A 17,005-nucleotide genomic window follows, 5' to 3' on the forward strand; every position below is an offset into this window, starting at 1 on the left:
CCGCTAGAGTAAAATAGGGATGTGTGTCCGCAACACATGATAATAGAGTACGGTATTGCGTGAGATTTTGGTACGGTTTGATCTCTGTACGACCGACAGAAACGACAGATCATGGCTCATATGCATTCCGTATATACGGAGTATGCGGAAAACTCACGGAGAACACATGGTGCCGTATTTCGCGCCTTAATTAAGACAGAAACACAAACAAATTCGAACGTTTCTGTTCTGACAAATCATTTGATTCTTTTCTTTTGGAAATATTATCTGCATTAGTTACGCCTGGGTTTCACTATGAAAAGTTGGAGCAGAGCGTAGACAGGTACGGCGAGCGTCAGGGCACTAAACTTCCGAGTTCAGTGATTCACGGCTGACTTTTTAATTCAATTCAATTCAACGTCAGTGATGTTTGGAGGTGTGGACAAAAATTCATAACGTGGCTTGACTGGGTCCATATCTCCTACATGGCAAACAGCGAGAGTCGGGTGTGCAACTGTTTTGTTGAAAAATAAAGGCCAAGTTTGTTCATTTCCGTACACACTTCCATTTAGACATTAACATTAACAATATTGCATCTACCTACGAGCAGTTGTTCGTGCAGGGATGGCATTATAGTGACCAAACGTAAACATTTCTTTTTTGTTTTCGGTTAAGCTAACTTGCAGTGGAAGATATGATAGCCGTTTTCACTTATTATTATTTTTATGCGTTGGTGTTTCGCTGCTTAATTCATTGCCACTTTTGAAATGAACTGAAACACATCGCTTCATTGTAAATGTGCGCTCTGCAGGGCTGATGACTGCTCCATGCGCTTATTTTCTTAGCTTCCCGACATCCGCATCACTTGATGCGTTTTGAATAACCATGCGATTGCATATTTCTATGGAAATGTCAAAATCGCATAGCTGATGACATAGCTTATAGCAAAAATGAAATAGCTTATTTTATGCCGTGTCCACCGTCGACTATCGATCTTAGATAACGTTCTGGCATTTTTGTTCGCCATGCCACCCGTACTCGTTGCGTCCAGTATTGTAACTGCTAAATAAGGCAGGCACGGAATCTCTTTCCTTGGCTGGTGCCCCTCCTCGACGCAGGAAGAACCGCAGGCATCCAATGACATCCCAGCCTGCCGATGAGAACTGACAGCCTCAACACCGCAGGCACTTGTTTGTTGCGAAGATGGTGCACCTAACACCTGAAGTCGGAGCCGAGGAGCCCGCCAATCTGCTTGCGTTCCCCCCGGAGCCTGCTCTTTCCTATTTCATCTCGAATAGATGCTTGCCCCGTCACGGTTGTGTTTTCTGAGGCGAACCGGCATCGATAAGAGAGGCTCGCCGGTGTGCATCGCGCGTTCTGGGGGAGGTGTAATGCTTGGCTCGATGCATGTTCTTCTCCAGCGCTGACGGTCCCGGTGGGTGATCACACTAGGCGGCCGATCTTCTCCCCGTATTTTCTTGTTTGTTATCCTGTTCGAGAATGACGCTAACGGGTACCAGCGTGTGCGAGCCAGTGGCCTGGGTAACATCGTGACGATCAAGCGGCAAAAAAAAAATACAGTGATAGATTAACGTGAAGGCTGCTTTTCTCAGGCCTGCAGTGCTCTACTTCTAATTAAGTTCGCCTGAGCCGCGAAATCGCGACACAGACGTGGCCTAGCTGTTTCGGTAAGCATTCTGCTGGCCCATTCAAGACAAAGCAGTGATTTTAAATTGCAGCAGCACTTTCTAGACGCTCTCAGGAATCTGAAGACTGCGACATACAATATATAAATTTGCTTTGTTGACCAAACTAAACGTGTGTATAGACTCCGTCAGCTCGATTAGAATTAGACGACGGCGACGATGTTACGCGTAGGAGCAAGTCAGTAAACGCGTTTTGTTTTGTTTTCACCTCTATTTTTTTTCTTCGAAGAATGGTTGGTCGGGGGACATCCGAGTTAAAACTTTCCACTGGAAACGATACGTAGGTGGATAACCGCTCCTAATTCGGGGTGAATAAGGAAGATGATGAGTAATTAACCCAGGCACCATGCACCCACAAAACACAAATATTACATTTATACACATGCACAATACAATAACGACAAATCTACTCGAACCAAAAGTAATATTTACGGAATATACGTTAGCATATTCGATTATTGGAATTCGCGTACAATTTTGTATGTATCTTCTGCACGTGCTTAAATAATGCGTTCACTAATAAGTTAGCAAGCTTGCGCGGGCAGTTGTTTGAAATAACTATTGTCTGTATTTCTTAAGCCTATTAAGCGGCACTGGGAAATTGTATTTTGTTGACTGTAACTGGCCTATCCGTGTGTGAAAGCAGTGAAAAGTGTCTCGCGTTCTCGCGTCACAACTGACAGGTAAAGAGGCTACAGGAACGCTAAAGATTGTAGGATTTTCTAATGACAATATATCAAATTAAATGTCGTGCACAGCAATGATAATATTGGCTAAAGTGAAGGCTTCAGTTTAAGCTGAAGAAGCGAGGAAAGGAGGATTAACCCTGCACCCTGCAATTTTTTTGCTGGAGGGGGTGCAGGGGGTATACTAGTATTGAGTATCGTGACATCATATCGTGTTGCGGCCAAATCGTCACAATTGTTAATTGCGTGCCGGCAGCACTACAACAGAAACTGCGTCGAATTTGGCATTGCGTGTACATAGCAGCCGTAAATACATTCGGCGTTGAATTAGAAAAGGAAGGAAGCTCACACTAACCCGTAAGACTTGAAGGTAGCGAAGCTGTACGCAACCTTCACGACCACCGCGAAGGTTTAAGTCCACGATTGCAGCCGATGTGATTCTTCTTCTCTGCCTCAACGACCTGTACTCCATCAATGTTGCTATGAGTATGAGCTTCCTTCATTTCTTTTCGAAGTGATAATCATCGGACATCGCCTTGGAGTGGCCTCACTATGACGTGTCTTTCTCGTTCCGAGCAAGTGTTTCCACGGTTATACGGCGAACGCTGGAGTATGCGTAAGGGGGTATGCTTGGCTTGACAAACTTGCGCCTGGGACTCTGGGCGGTCGCCGCCAGGCGCGCACACACAAGGGCTCGACACTTTCTTATTATTTTTTTTAACTGCCGGGTGGTCGCCGCAGTCTTGGCAATGCTCCCTAAGTGAGTAAGCTTGGCTTGAAAAACGTGCGAACGGGACGCTGTGCGGTCGTCGCGAGGCACGCACACACGAGCACTGGGCATTTTCTTGGTTTTGTGAAGTGCCGGGCGGTTTCCGTGAGGCCCGTGCTCACGTGCGCGCGCTTGGGAATTTTTTGAATTTTTAACTGCGGACACGAACAATTACGATTGGCTAAACAGCTTCGCTGTTAAAAAGACGAGCTCTATGATCCACTTTGATGTCTCGAACGTTTTTCACTGACGCTTCCCTCGTCTATCCTCTCGCAGGTACGTACCACAACGTGTCTCAATGGTAGCCGTAGTAAGGAGCGTCGATGCTTCCCCCTCCTCCACGGTCAACGTCAGGTGAGTTCGCGTAAGACGAGCATCTGGCACGATGCACCCCACGACAACGTTCGCCGTAATGCACACCCCAACACAACATTGCTCCGACGTCAACCTCAACAGCTGCACTTGGTCTGACAGAAAAAGAGAGCAACTTTGCATTCTGAGTTGCCTTGGTCTTCGGTGGCAGAAAAGAGCCTGCTTACTCGGTCACGGTCAGAAAAGAGACGACATTAATGTCGTCTATTATGCTTTCCACGACTTCATTTCATGTACCACCACTTCCTTTATTCGAGAAAGGCTTGCGACGTCCCTAAAATCAAGTGTTCCGTTTTCTTTTGCTTTCTTTTTAAGAGGTGGCTTGGGAGAAGTGCGGGAATTTATGTCCCTGTGTTTATCCCCCGAATCCGAAGAAAAAGTAAGCAAATTAGCGGATGAGGAAATGAACCAGCCAGAGGAATCGAACACCGGTCTCATGCGTACGTGGAAAACTGCCACGCTACCAAGTAGACAATAATACAATACACAGTAAGTGTTGTGTCTGATTCTAACGCGTTTGGGAGTACTGATATAAGTAAACCCGCAAACGAGAGAGATGAACGTTCTATCAAAAAGAAATGGTAAACATCTCTCTCTGATCAGATGTTGACCAAGCTCAGATGACCGTCATTTGATGGCATAATTGGAAGAACGGCAGGGGCAATTCGTGATAGGTACTCACGGCCATCCTGCCTCATTCCTCCTCCCCTCATCGGGAGAGAAATCTCATACGATCTCCCAAAGGGAGAAATACCATGTCACCCGCTCAGCGTGAACCTGAGGAGAGAGTAAGGGAGGGAGATTGTGTTGTTTGCGAAGAGGAGGACCTATAGCCTCGAAAAACGTTCCGGCATTTGCCCCCCCCCCTCTCCCCTCCCCTCCCCCCCATGAGCAGCACCTTTTAGAAACTCTACGCGGCACTTCACTCAGCCTTGTGTTCTTCAGAAACTTAAGTCCAGACTCGTGATATCGTGCTGAGGAATCTAGATCCTTATAAGAATAACAGAAAAAAGTCTGCCGCTGCTTGCTCACTGCGCCATTACATTTGCCCGAATAGCCATACATAGAGAGATGTCAGGTTGTTATCAACTAAAGTATTCCTGGCATCAGGAATGAAGCGATGAGTCATTACAGTTTTGATTGAAATTTATATGGGCACCGCAAATGAGTAACGTGAATTTCGCTTTTATGTTGCTTATCCAGCCTAGAAAGCCTCCTCCCCATACCTCAGCCTGAAACAAGTGCTATTTTTTACGTGCCATAATGATCAGGTTTACCGTTTGTATGGCGTCTCTCGCGTGCATTTGTGAGGAGCAACGGCGCCCCCGTTCGCTGGCCTCGCCCCCTGTCGGCCAGCTTTCCCGCATTTCCCCTCCATAACTGCGTAAACAACAACAGCAACGTCCACGCTCTGGGGCACTCAGAATCGAGCGGCCTGTTCTTCCGTACGCACTATCTCGCAGCAGGGCGACCCTTGTTCGTTCTTCAGTCGGAGCGGGCACTGAGCCGCCGTCGCGGGGTTCTTCTCCTCTTGCCGGGTATTTATTTCGACGGAGACCGATTTGGGCCACGTAATTGTGCGCCGCCCGGCGAGCCCCGGAAATCCTTAATTGCCGCAGCCAGCGCTGCAGAGATCGTCGCGCCCTCTACCGGCTCTCGATTCATCCTCCTCCAGGGTGGCTTCGTCCTCCCTGGACTCTCACGCTGCTGCTGCTGCGCCCCGAAAATGACTCCCAGAGCCACCATTTATTCGCTGCGGCTGGTCCCTCTAGCGTATTTTGCCCGATGCACGCGTACCCTCCACGCGCTATTCTTTTGGACAAGTCATCATCATCGCCCCTGCTTGTACACGGGACCTGCTTCTGCGCGAAATCGCCTTGCTGTTGCTTCGTTGGCTTTTGCGGCTTCAAGGAGAGGTTAGCTGTTTTAGGAGAACCTTTTTCCCTTTAAAGTGTTTTTTCCCAATTCGCCTCAGAGTTTCTGTTGGGAACACTGAGCAGTGTCCGAAAGAACTTAAGAGATTGCGGGTGAGTGAGTGAGTGAGTGAGTGAGTGAGTGAGTGAGTGAGTGAGTGAGTGAGTGAGTGAGTGAGTGAGTGAGTGAGTGAGTGAGTGAGTGAGTGGGTGGGTGAGTGAGTGAGTGAGTGAGTGAGTGAGTGAGTGAGTGAGTGAGTGAGTGAGTGAGTGAGTGAGTGAGTGAGTGAGTGGGTGGGTGAGTGAGTGAGTGAGTGAGTGAGTGAGTGAGTGAGTGAGTGAGTGAGTGAGTGAGTGAGTGAGTGAGTGAGTGAGTGAGTGAGTGAGTGAGTGAGTGAGCGGGGTTAAAGCTACCCGTCCGAGCCATGTCGTTTACGCAAGATCTAGCCCCGTGTCTTTGTATTGTTCGGCTAGGCAGTTTATTTTTAACATGGAAAAAAAAAAGAATGCTAGCCATGCTTGTGTGGAGCTGATATGACGTCCCCTCAAGCGTAAATATTGAGTATTTGAACATTTCAGGATGATTTAATTAAACTTCAACTTGAATGCGGCTGTACAGCATCACGTGCGTACTGAAAACGCAAGGAAGATGAGAGAAGACCCGAACTGTACCTCGGCGCTAAGATCGATCGGTGCTAAAAACTTCCTTGCCGCACTAATTTAGCGCGAAACGCAAGGGCGCATATCTTGCAGTCACGATGCTTCTGTGCTTCACCTCTTGCTTGTTTCTTCTTCATCCTCGCTCGCAGCGTTCAGCGCCATACAGGATAGCCGCCTTCCGTCTTGGCGTATACTCATCCGATGCGCCACTTTAATCGCCGCTGCTCCCGAAAAACGCCGGGAAAGTTTCTTTTTAGTGAAACCTATACGTGGTGATGGCGATAGCTCGAAGCTTTGGGCTGGGTACGCACAGGAGAAGACCACAAAAGAAAAAGTGTGGCAGGGCGAAGTTTTCTTTTCCCGACTGGGGCGAGCCAAATTGCCAGAGGAACTGACTCTTGTGTTATTAAAAAGGCGGTCATCCTTTAATTAGGGCTCGCTGCTTAACAAGGGAGCAGAAAGACCGGACAGGAAGCGTCTCGGAGGTGAAGCCAGTGCGGCCGTTGCTGCCTAAATAATTAAAGACACGGCTGGGAGGATAGCTTTTCCTTCTTTCGAGCGATATGCGTTGAGGAGGAGTTCAGCACTGGGCGGTTGGCGCGTAATGAAAAATAGCGCTGTAAGGCGCTTGAACGAGCGCTTTAATCAAAAGCGATTAGCCCGACGCTGCGGTGAGGCTCGGCCCTGATGCGAGTTCGAAGCTTAGTAGCCCGCGGGGCACTGCACTCTATGCACCCTGAAGCGTATCGGCTGGGAAATTAGCTCTGGCGGGCAGATTGGTCACCGCTTTTCGATAGGATAGGCCGGTGGAGTTTGTCAATTTCGCCTCGGAGATCGTTGAATCGGTGGTTGATGATCAGTAAATTGTGTTGTAAGGCGATACCGATCGCCACGTAGTTAGTTCTTTCTGTCTCGTTTCAAAGATTACGTACATGAGCTTAACCGAGATGGCCTTGAAGGAGGAGAATTCTCCCTAATTACCTAGTTTGCCGTACTGAGAAATGTCATCGTGTCGGCGCGCGAATGTTGCCTTTCACGTAAACGATCAAGCACACTTTCTTACACGTTTAGTTTCAGGCAAGTGTTGAGTGACGTGAATTCTCTGCAGGGGCTACCGTTGCTTGCAAGAGGTTGACTCGTTTGTACCAGCGGCGTATTTATAAAAGGGGTGGCTTTATGGGTCTTTGGTCGCCCTTAAAATCTAGTTCCGTATTTTCCTCCCTGCTAATCCCTCAGACGATTGTAGTAAGTGCGCTAGGTTTTCATTTGTATTTTTGACAAGCAACTTTGATCCGTTCAATAATGTCATCCGTTCGGTCCTATACCGGGCGAGATATGTCGATCAAGGGCCGCTTTAATTTTTTTTTTATGGGGGTGAGTGGGGGGTTACTTCTTCGGCTACTTGAGCCACATTGAAAAAAAAATGTATTCTGGCTGCGCCACTATCGTCCACACGCTTACCTAGAGCAGCTAATTCAACTCTAGCGTGGCACATCTAAATTCTAACGAAAAAAGTCATCAGCCCTTCCATTCTGTGAAGAAAGACGAGCAGCGAAGATGTGGTGTGTTTTACCTCAATTCACGCATCTACGCACGAAATAAAACGCGTTTGTTTGTAATTTACGATAGAGCATTCTGGATAGTTAGTAAGCTGAATGAAACTTGTAAGGACTAGAGTTTTGTTCTAGCGGACGAACATGGGGCTAGTTTCCCCTCCCGTAGACTCCCATGTATTCACAACATCGTCATCGCATCCATGTTTGAGTGATCCAAATAAAGGAAATAAAAAGGGCAAAAAAAAAAGGGGGGAGGGGGGAGGGTTGGGTACTGTGATGCAGAGAGAAGCTAGCGTGACTAGATAAGATACGAGTACCGTCACTGTGGCACGCAAGGGAGCCACGGCGGCATTTTTGGTGTTTATCAGTGTTGCCAGATTGCCGTTTCTGTGGTCTCGCCGCTAACTTTGACGAGGTCATTTGTAAACAACACTGCCGAAGACGCAGCAACACGGCATCTTCAGACACACCACTTCTGCAGCTGAAATGCTACGAAGCGCGTTATCTTTGATTCGCATTCGGAACGACGCGAGTCGCGGGCAGCCGCGGGGCAGGGAGTTCAAGCTGAGGCCGCTGAGGCTTCCACAAATGACCTACAGAAAACTCATAAACAACATAATGGGGGGCGCCTGTGTACCGTCGCAGTGTAAACAAGTGTCACACGATGCGGACTGATCAATGATCACGGCGGCGATGCGGAACAGTAGGAGAAACGAGTGCTAATACTCTTTAACCTGATATAGTGACACTAAGAGAAACTGCCTTTCATTTAAAAACATTAATTTTCGTCCAGCCTTAACGCGTGCATGCGCGCGTGCATACGTTGACGGATAGAAGCAGCGTGCGCGCATGCTGAATTGTTTATCCATCACGGCGGAAAGTGTCGATTGATACTTTATCCCGTTATCTGCCAAATGTTGCGGCCACGCATATCGGAAGACAGAATTCAGTTGAGGCGGCATGTGTATGCCTGCGATCGGCACACACCCACACACAAACGAAGGAAAGGCAGTCAGACTAACATCCCCGTTCGCTGCCCGTACCTCACCCGCAAGGAGCAGACACGTCCGTACACGAAATACTCGCGGCGAGCAGACGGGAAAGCCAGATGACAGCAGCAGCCATCGCTGACAGGGGCTTCAGCGGCGGCCTCAACGCATGGGTCGCACTCACGCAGGCGGGCGTGCCGTGCAGCGGGCGTTTCCACCTAGAGCAGCAACAAACAGCACCGAGCGATCCGCTGGCCCACAACATCCCCCTTCCCCCCCCCCCCCCCCCCCCCCTCCTCTCCTCCATGCGTCCCCAGCCTCCCGGTCTGTCCACGCACGCGCCATTCGTCATAGCGGGCCGTCGTAATTGCGACGTCGAACGGGCTCAACATTATCGGAGCGGCGAGCTATTAAGTAGCAAGAACCGCGTGCGGGCCAAGCTGTGTCCACCATCGCTGCAGCAACCCGCTCGTTTATGTTCCCTGCCCCGCACTCCCCGGCCGCCGCAGAGCCTTTCGGTTCGAGAGGAAAGAGCCGAACAGGCCGGCGTTAAGCGACCCGTTCGCACGCTTCTTCCCCCCGGCACTTTCGCTCGTGCCGCGCTCTATCGTATCGGCGATTAATTTCCAAATTTACGAGCCACCCGCGAGCCGTTCGTTAGCTCGTTGCGCCGACGGTCGAGGCTGCAGCGAAGGCGGCCGCGATGTCTGCTTCGTGCGCTGGAGCGCCGAACGCGCGAACGGCTCTTGTATGTAGCGCACGCGTGTCAGCCTCGGCACCGTTGCGATGGGGCTTTTCCCGAACGGCGTGTTAATTCGCTAGCGGTACCCCGGGAAAATGTGTCCGTAACGAGAAAAAGCGTCACGCATTACGCCTGCAAAAATAAATGCATAACGGTCAAATTAACACGTCTAATTGTTATTGTCATAATGATGCAAATGTCTATAAGTGGAAGAAAGGGAGAAAAACGGGCCTAACAATGCGTGAGCAACCCACTAGTGTATAGCAGAGAAGACGGCTTCGAAGGAGCTCGTGTTATATAGCGCGGCGGATTGGAAGAACGCTTGCGCATCAGTAGACACTGCTCAGAATTTCTGTACCATTTTCCTTCTTCCCTTGCTACAAGGGACACTTGTCGATTATCGATTGTCGGTTGTTGATTGTCGATTGGTACAAGGGGCAGTTGTCGAGAAAGCCTTGTTATCCAGCCGCGCTGACACACAATTGCTCTCACGTGCTCCTGCAGCAGTTTCACACGGTGCATTTCGCTCCTGCGGGGAATAGTGGGTAACGTAAGACCCACCCGTCCCATTAGCCTTCTCAGTTGTGGCCGTACCAGTGTGAGCCTACATTTCGAGAGACACGTCCGGTGAAAGTGTTAACCCAGCCCCGCGTAGTCCCAGATTGTAAAGTCGTATCAGAACGACTCTGCTTGAAGCTTCCTTTGCCCTGCATGGCTGCCAACGCAAGACGTAATCTTCTGGAGATTGTGCCTTGCAGAAGCAGTTCTACACCTTCGTTGCCGAAACAGCGAAACTGATTGTGCCTTCCTTCGGCGCACATAATACTGCACCGTTCGCGAACGCGGAGGGTTTTGGAGGTTTACGCACCGAATATATGATGGGGCTTTGAGGAAGGGCTACGAAATAATTTAATAAAAGACCAACTGCGCAACTATAACATGCGCCGAAATGTCGACACGTGAGAGTGTTCGTGTTTGGCCCCCATCAGAAGAGCGCTGGCGCGGCCGGGATCGAACCCACGTCCTTCGGCTCAGCAGCACACCTCAGCCACGGATCCACAGCGGTTGGTAATGAGGGTGTCTCGCTGCAGGAAATAAACAGTAAACCGCTGTCACAACGCCATATATATATATATATATATATATATATATATATATATATATATAAATATATATATATATATATATATATATATATATATATATATATATATATATATATATATATATATATATATATATATATATATATATATATATATATATATATATATATATATATATATATATATATATATATATATATATATATATATATATATATATAAATATATATATATATATATAGGGAAAGACAGAGCGGGGAATACAGACGCCGTTTATGTGGTGAACGCGCAGCCAAGACAACTAGCCTGAGCGATGATAATGATCATGTAAAGGTGCAGACGATGAAGCATTACTGAAAGGATGACAGGTGATTATGATTACATATAAGATAAGATTGAAATAAGTGAAATATTGTGACGTGGAGAACTACAGTGGTTATGTAATCATCATCACCTGACATCCTTTTCAGTAATGCTTCATCTTCTTCACCTGTACATGATCATTATCATCGCTCAGGCTAGGTTTCTTGGCTGCGCGTTCGCCAAATAAACGGCGTCTGTCTTCCCCGCTCTATCAACAAGTGACGTCTCCTTGAAGACCTGTTACAATATATATATATATATATATATATATATATATATATATATATATATATATATATATATATAAATATATATATATATATATATATATATATATATATATATATATATATATATATATATATATATATATATATATATATATATATATATATATATATATATATATATATATATATATATATATATATATATATATATATATAGGGAGTAGTAGAACTTTGAAGATGGTAGAGAACACAAGAGAAGAAAAACTTCGAACAAGGTAAAAGCACGATTGTGGCCTACGTTTCAGCAAAGAGAACTTGCTTTCCCCTGAGGAAAGCAAGTTCTCTTTGCTGAAACGTAGGCCACAATCGTACTTTTACCTTGTTCGAAGTTTTTCCTCTCTTATATATATATATATATATATATATATATATATATATATATATGCTCCATTGCAGGGCATTGAATTGAGTAAGGGGGGTACAAAAAGCAAGTGTCGCGACAAACTTCGGATATATATATAATGAATTTCGGAAAATTTCGCATTTCGAGGAGTACAGTACAGAACGCGTGCTTCAAAAACCGGTGTGCTAGTGGCTTCAGTTGTCGCAGGAAAAACGATGAAAGCGCAGCGTGTTCGTGTGTATATATGTGACACGCCGAAACGTATACTTGTATAAGCCCGCTTCTTTAAGATGTATAGGCTGCACGCAAAAATTGCGAGCAAAGCGGGCGAATTTCAAAAGTTTCGAGTGCCGCGCGTTGGGTGCGGATCTTCTTCTTTTCAGTTCATTCGTTTGTTTGTTAAAGGCGCCCCCTGCGAGCTCCCTTTCACTGGTCACGCTACATCATAAGCTCTCTTTTGGATCACTTTTTCTTCTTTTTCATATTAATCACGGCAGCGGACGTTAGCACAGTGAGCAGCGCAGTTCACCTGCGCACCTGGAAGGTGGTCGTCGTTTGAACACTTCCCAGATCATCACGGCAAGACTCACGGCGGAGCGGCCATGTCGTAGAAGTGCCCTTTGAGCGGACGTAATAGTGATTTACGCTGACTCGACCGCGGTGACAGCGGACTTGGCGGTGATGGGCTCGCGGCAAGAGTTTGTTTGGCGTTTCTCCTTTGCAACGGCGTGCCGGCTGTGTGGAGACGAACTTGTATAACCGTGCGCATACCGTCGCGAGAAACAACTTTCTCGGAACCGAATTGGTGGGGACGCAGAAGATAAGTAAAATAATTACCCGTAGGCAGCCATATAAGCATGTGCGGAAGTACTTTGAACTGGGCCCGCGCAAATTGAGCGGATTCGTTTACAGCGGTGCGTGCACGGTCGCCGCGGCTTCTCCCCCTGCCGCTATTCGGCGCGTTTCGGGAACGTCTTTCGATGGCGTCTCATCGGGGCAGTAACAGCGTTTTACGATCGCGTCACGTCGAGCCGCCGACGCGACGCGGAAGATCGTGATTGACGCACGTTCGTCTCGGAAAGCGTGGGGCTTTCATTTCACGTTTAACCCCCTTTGCTCCTCGACGACCCTATAGAAAACGAAGGTTCAGTCGCGGTCCAGAGTCCCAGGAAGCGTCGACGAATATGCCGTCGCGTTTCCTGAACGCTGGGAGCATCTTCGGCTGCTTTTTCTTGCGTGCGTGTTTGTGACGGGGTTTTGGTGGGTGTCGTGAAGCTTCGCATGTTTGTCACGATTCGAAGTGCGAGGCACGATTCCCATTCATCCTCGAGGGGCTTTACTCGGATTTTGGCGCGCGACGGGGCTGTTTTTCAGGGCTCAACTCATTCGCTTCGCCGAGGCCCAATCGAGGGTCACCGTTATGCGAGCGTGTTCCTTCTTTATTTATTTATTTTTTGTCTGCGTTGCGTTGGCGTTGGCATGAACGGATCTTGTGCTTCTGAGACACGTGAGAGTTTACCAAAGCGCAGAGGGGAAGGAAATCTCCGAACACTATGGGCATTGCGAGCAAACGTCGCGCGAACCCAATTTCGCCTTGCTGTAAATCACCGCGGCCGGCAGCGGGGCTCGAAAAGAAAGTAATTATGGCGCATTTTGTGTGCGAGCTGAATGTGGGCGCAGTGATGAGGGGAAAAAAAAGTCTGGTTTCGGCTTGTGTGTAGTCAAAAGGGTTACCTGTGTGTCGTGGCTCATCCCGAGAATTTTGTTGCGACCAAGTTCTACCTTCTCCGGGAATGACGAGCGTGAAGAGCCTCTGCTTCGAGATGCGCTCATAAAAGCTATACAGGGACCAGAGCTGTTCCCCGGCAAAACCGTTCTCACCGTTAAAGGGAGATGGATCCAAGTGAAAAGGGATTGAAGCGCACTCAGGAAGGCGAAAGAAGACGGACGGAGGGGAAGATGTACATCCACTATGAACTTGAAATCCGGCGTTCTAAGTATGAGCTGTCTTCCTGTCTGTTTTTGGTTCGTATTATTAGTAGTTTCCTGGCTGTTTGAGGCGGCTTAAAGGCACGACCACATGCACGCGTAAAATCGACCTACTCGCGCAACGGCGTACGCCTGCGGCGACATACGCCGCTGCCTTTACGCCGACCGACGACGTCGGGAGGGGGCGAGAAACCACACATCGCCGCAACGCGCGCGTAAACCAATGCACCGCGCAGTGTGGCTCGACTACTCCGGACTCAGCTTTGTGGCGACTAGTTCAACTACATTTTAGCTCAAATAAAACAAATAATGCCTATTCTCACAAAAGTACGTATATTTAATGCAGAAACAACTAAAACAGTTCTTGGCACATTAAACGCGTTAAGGATTAGTATGCATACTTGGCAGGTACAAAACCCTCCGATACATTTGGCGTAAAACTGCCTTACTCCCATAGTTGCTCGTTGCTTTGCGTGTTTTGTCCGATTGTTTGGTCTCCGTATTTTACAAATTACTTCGTTTTATCGCATAATTAATAGTGAAGTTAGCTTTTTTGTCAATTCGCTGACTTGTTATGCGACCTGACCACCGATAACATCACCGCCAGAAGTCTACGTCAACACCGTGCGCCCGAAAATTTGCGTCGATGTCTGGCGGGCTCTGACTCGGGCGTAACAAGAGCGTAGCAGTGCATTCGGCGTACGCCACGAGTACGCCGGTTGCTTACGCGCTTACGCCGGTTTACGTCGTTGCGCGAGTACGTCGGTTTTACGCGTGCATGTGGTTGGGCCTTAAGACGGCAGTGCATTCACTTGATACAAATACGTGGGGGGAACCCAAACAGCATGCCAGTCTTCGGCGTCCTTAATTACTTCCAATGCCAGCTTCATAGCGTATGCCTTAGCAGTTTCATTAAGGATGCTCTAAACGGACATCTTTGAAACAGACGCAAACACGGAACTCCGCCTTTGGAGAACACAACTTCGACGTTTAGGCGCCGAGTTTTCACGGTGATGTTTCCTAAGCCGAAGACTGATAAGGCTGGACAGCGAAGGAAGTGTCCAATCCCAATTCTACCACGCGTTCCCGTGGGTTTTCTAGGCCCGCTTTGCTGGCGGTTCTTCAGCCGTCGTTGATGGCGCCATCTTCCAGAGCAGCGATGGCGATGCGATGACGAGAAGGAGGAGCCGTGTACTCGCTGCGCTTACAAGACATCTACGACGATGTCGTCGCGTCCCTTTTCGACGACGCAGTGAGATTTTTCTTTAGCTCCGCGGCCGCGCCTCGATGTGCGGAAATGACCGTTTGGGCAGCAACGCCGAAAGCCTTGCTCTCCGAGACGACACAGGGAGGTGGGGGGGAAGCGAGCTCATTGGCGGCTGGACGCCGGGCATCAAAGAAGGCGACTTGTGGCCACGGGCTTAACAGCTCCGAGGGGAAGAGGGGTTGAAACAGCCTCTCCGCTGCTCGGTTTTGTTTGCTTGCCTGCCCGCTGTGTGTGCGTGGCTCGGTTCTCGGCTGCCACCCGAGAATTCGCACGCCGCCGGCCCCTAACCAGCCGGAAACGGTTAGGACCTGGGTTAGCGCTTGCGCCTCGGACACCCCCGCGAGATAGCTGCCGAGCCTTCCTCTCGGCGATTTTTACAGTCCCCCCCCCCCCCCGCCGCCGCGTGGCTCTCGGCCATAAATCAGGCCCGGAATGGGCTCGAAAGAGGCCGAAAAAGGGAAGCGGCCAGCAGAAATGCCGAGCGGTCTTTTTCGTCCATTGATTGTGCCGTCTCGTCGTCCTCCTCGGCGTATATATACGTGGACGCACTCTGTCCAGCGTCGTCGTCGTCGTCGTGGGCGCCTGGAGCCGCCTCGAAAGCTAGCAACGACGGCCGAGGGTTTCTTTAACCGTTTTCTCCATTCTTCGCCGCGCTATCGTGGCAATAATGGCGTGCCGGCAATTATTGCCACCGCCCGAGATAAGGGGGGAGGGAGGCGGTATGGCGTCGGGAGAGGGGAGCGCGAGTGAAGAGCCATAAGCGGGACGACGTCTCCCTTCACGTCGCCTACCGACGGCCATTAATAGGATTAAAAGTTTACAGGAACGGAAAAACGGAACGGTTATTGTTGGCGGCGGCCCACCCCCCACTGTCTCTGTGCCCGGGCCGTAATCGCCACTGGCGCGCAATATGGACATCGGAAGCGCCGCCGCTGTGCTCTGCGGGGAAGAAGCAAGATGAAGGCGCGGGCCTAGGGAGTCCGGCGCTGTAGGCGTCGACGTCGGCCCGCCGCCAAAGACGACGGCGACGTCTTCCGCCCTTGTGCGCGCTCGCTGAAGGGAGGAACGCGCACCTCGGTCCCCGCCGTCTCTTGTCATCTTTACAACCTTGCTTCTCCCTCCTCTCCCCCCTTCATTTTTTCCAAATAGGGAAGGCTTATGATGGTCTTTGGAACGCGGCCGTTTTATTTGGCGCTGAATTCGGAAGACGGTGGCTCCTGTTTTGGGCGGGAAAGAAGTTATTGCGACGAAACTTCTGAGAAAACTTTGCAAGTCAGCCGTTCGTGTCGAGACTGAGGGGATAACTAGGGCCATAACAAAACTCGCACCTCTGTCATTCAGTAAAAATATTTTAACGTTCCCGTAAAAACGACTAAGCCTCCATAAAAGTACACTTCTCGATAGGGAAGAGGGATATGAAAGATGTATGCGTCATCGTGTGCTTGCGTCGCTTAATTCTTAAAGGTTGTATTTGTTCACACGCTGATTCCGAGGTTTTTGAGTGCAAGCTGAAGCTGCAAAGAACGGTCGTAAGCGTACTTTAGTGCCCTAAATGTTCTTTGGGCTATTCACTGCAAACTCAAATTCCCGAACAAAACTCCTTATTCTAAATTATGCAGCCATGATAAGCTAACAAGACACACTCACCCTGGACAGCAAACACAAAACATCAGGTACGGCCACTGTGGCTATTCAAGTTATAACTATACCAACGTCTCACCATTATACATTGACGCGTGCTTTTTCAGTGACACGCAGAAGTATGAGTGTTCTTGTACACTCCAGTTGTGCCTGCAGTTAAAAGTGCGTCTTTTTTTTTTTTTTCAACCAAGCACAAAGCCTCTCATGGCTAGCTTTGCGGGTCCGCCCAAACTGCGCTCACTCAAGAAAGGCCGCTTTGTTCTGAACCAACGTCGGCCGTAACCACTTTTATCATGCTTTTGTCTCGCCCCCAGCTTGACGAACTCGCAGTAAACGAAGAAATGTGGGCCGTCGCCCTTAAGTCGGCCTGTATATATATGCACCTCCCTTCGCAAACAAACACCGCTGGCGCCTTCTGGTGGAAACAAGATTGACATCTCGATTGTACGACGTGGGCAGGCGGTTGTGTTCCCTTCGAAGTTGTGCCCCGCGTCGTGCTTTAGTCACAAGAATAGCAACGGTTTAGGAGGGATGCTCACACGCCGGCCTCGCCTTACAACAGCCCAACAAATTACGCCGACTGACGTCTCGTAGAAGCAGCGCGAGTATTGTTCCACTGCGACAGCGGAACAGT

At 49.0% G+C, this 17,005-nt stretch overlaps 1 protein-coding gene across 1 annotated transcript in view; it reads left to right on the top strand.

The window, feature by feature from the left end:
• The window catches only part of Ct (homeobox protein, cut), an 845,317-nt gene that overhangs the window by 561,775 nt on the left and 266,537 nt on the right, over nucleotides 1–17,005 (top strand).

Source organism: Haemaphysalis longicornis, unplaced genomic scaffold, assembly GCF_048455015.1.
Source record: "Haemaphysalis longicornis isolate Haplotype H1 unplaced genomic scaffold, Haemaphysalis longicornis Haplotype H1 scaffold_7, whole genome shotgun sequence".
In the NCBI taxonomy this organism is placed as follows: Eukaryota; Metazoa; Arthropoda; class Arachnida; order Ixodida; family Ixodidae; genus Haemaphysalis; species Haemaphysalis longicornis.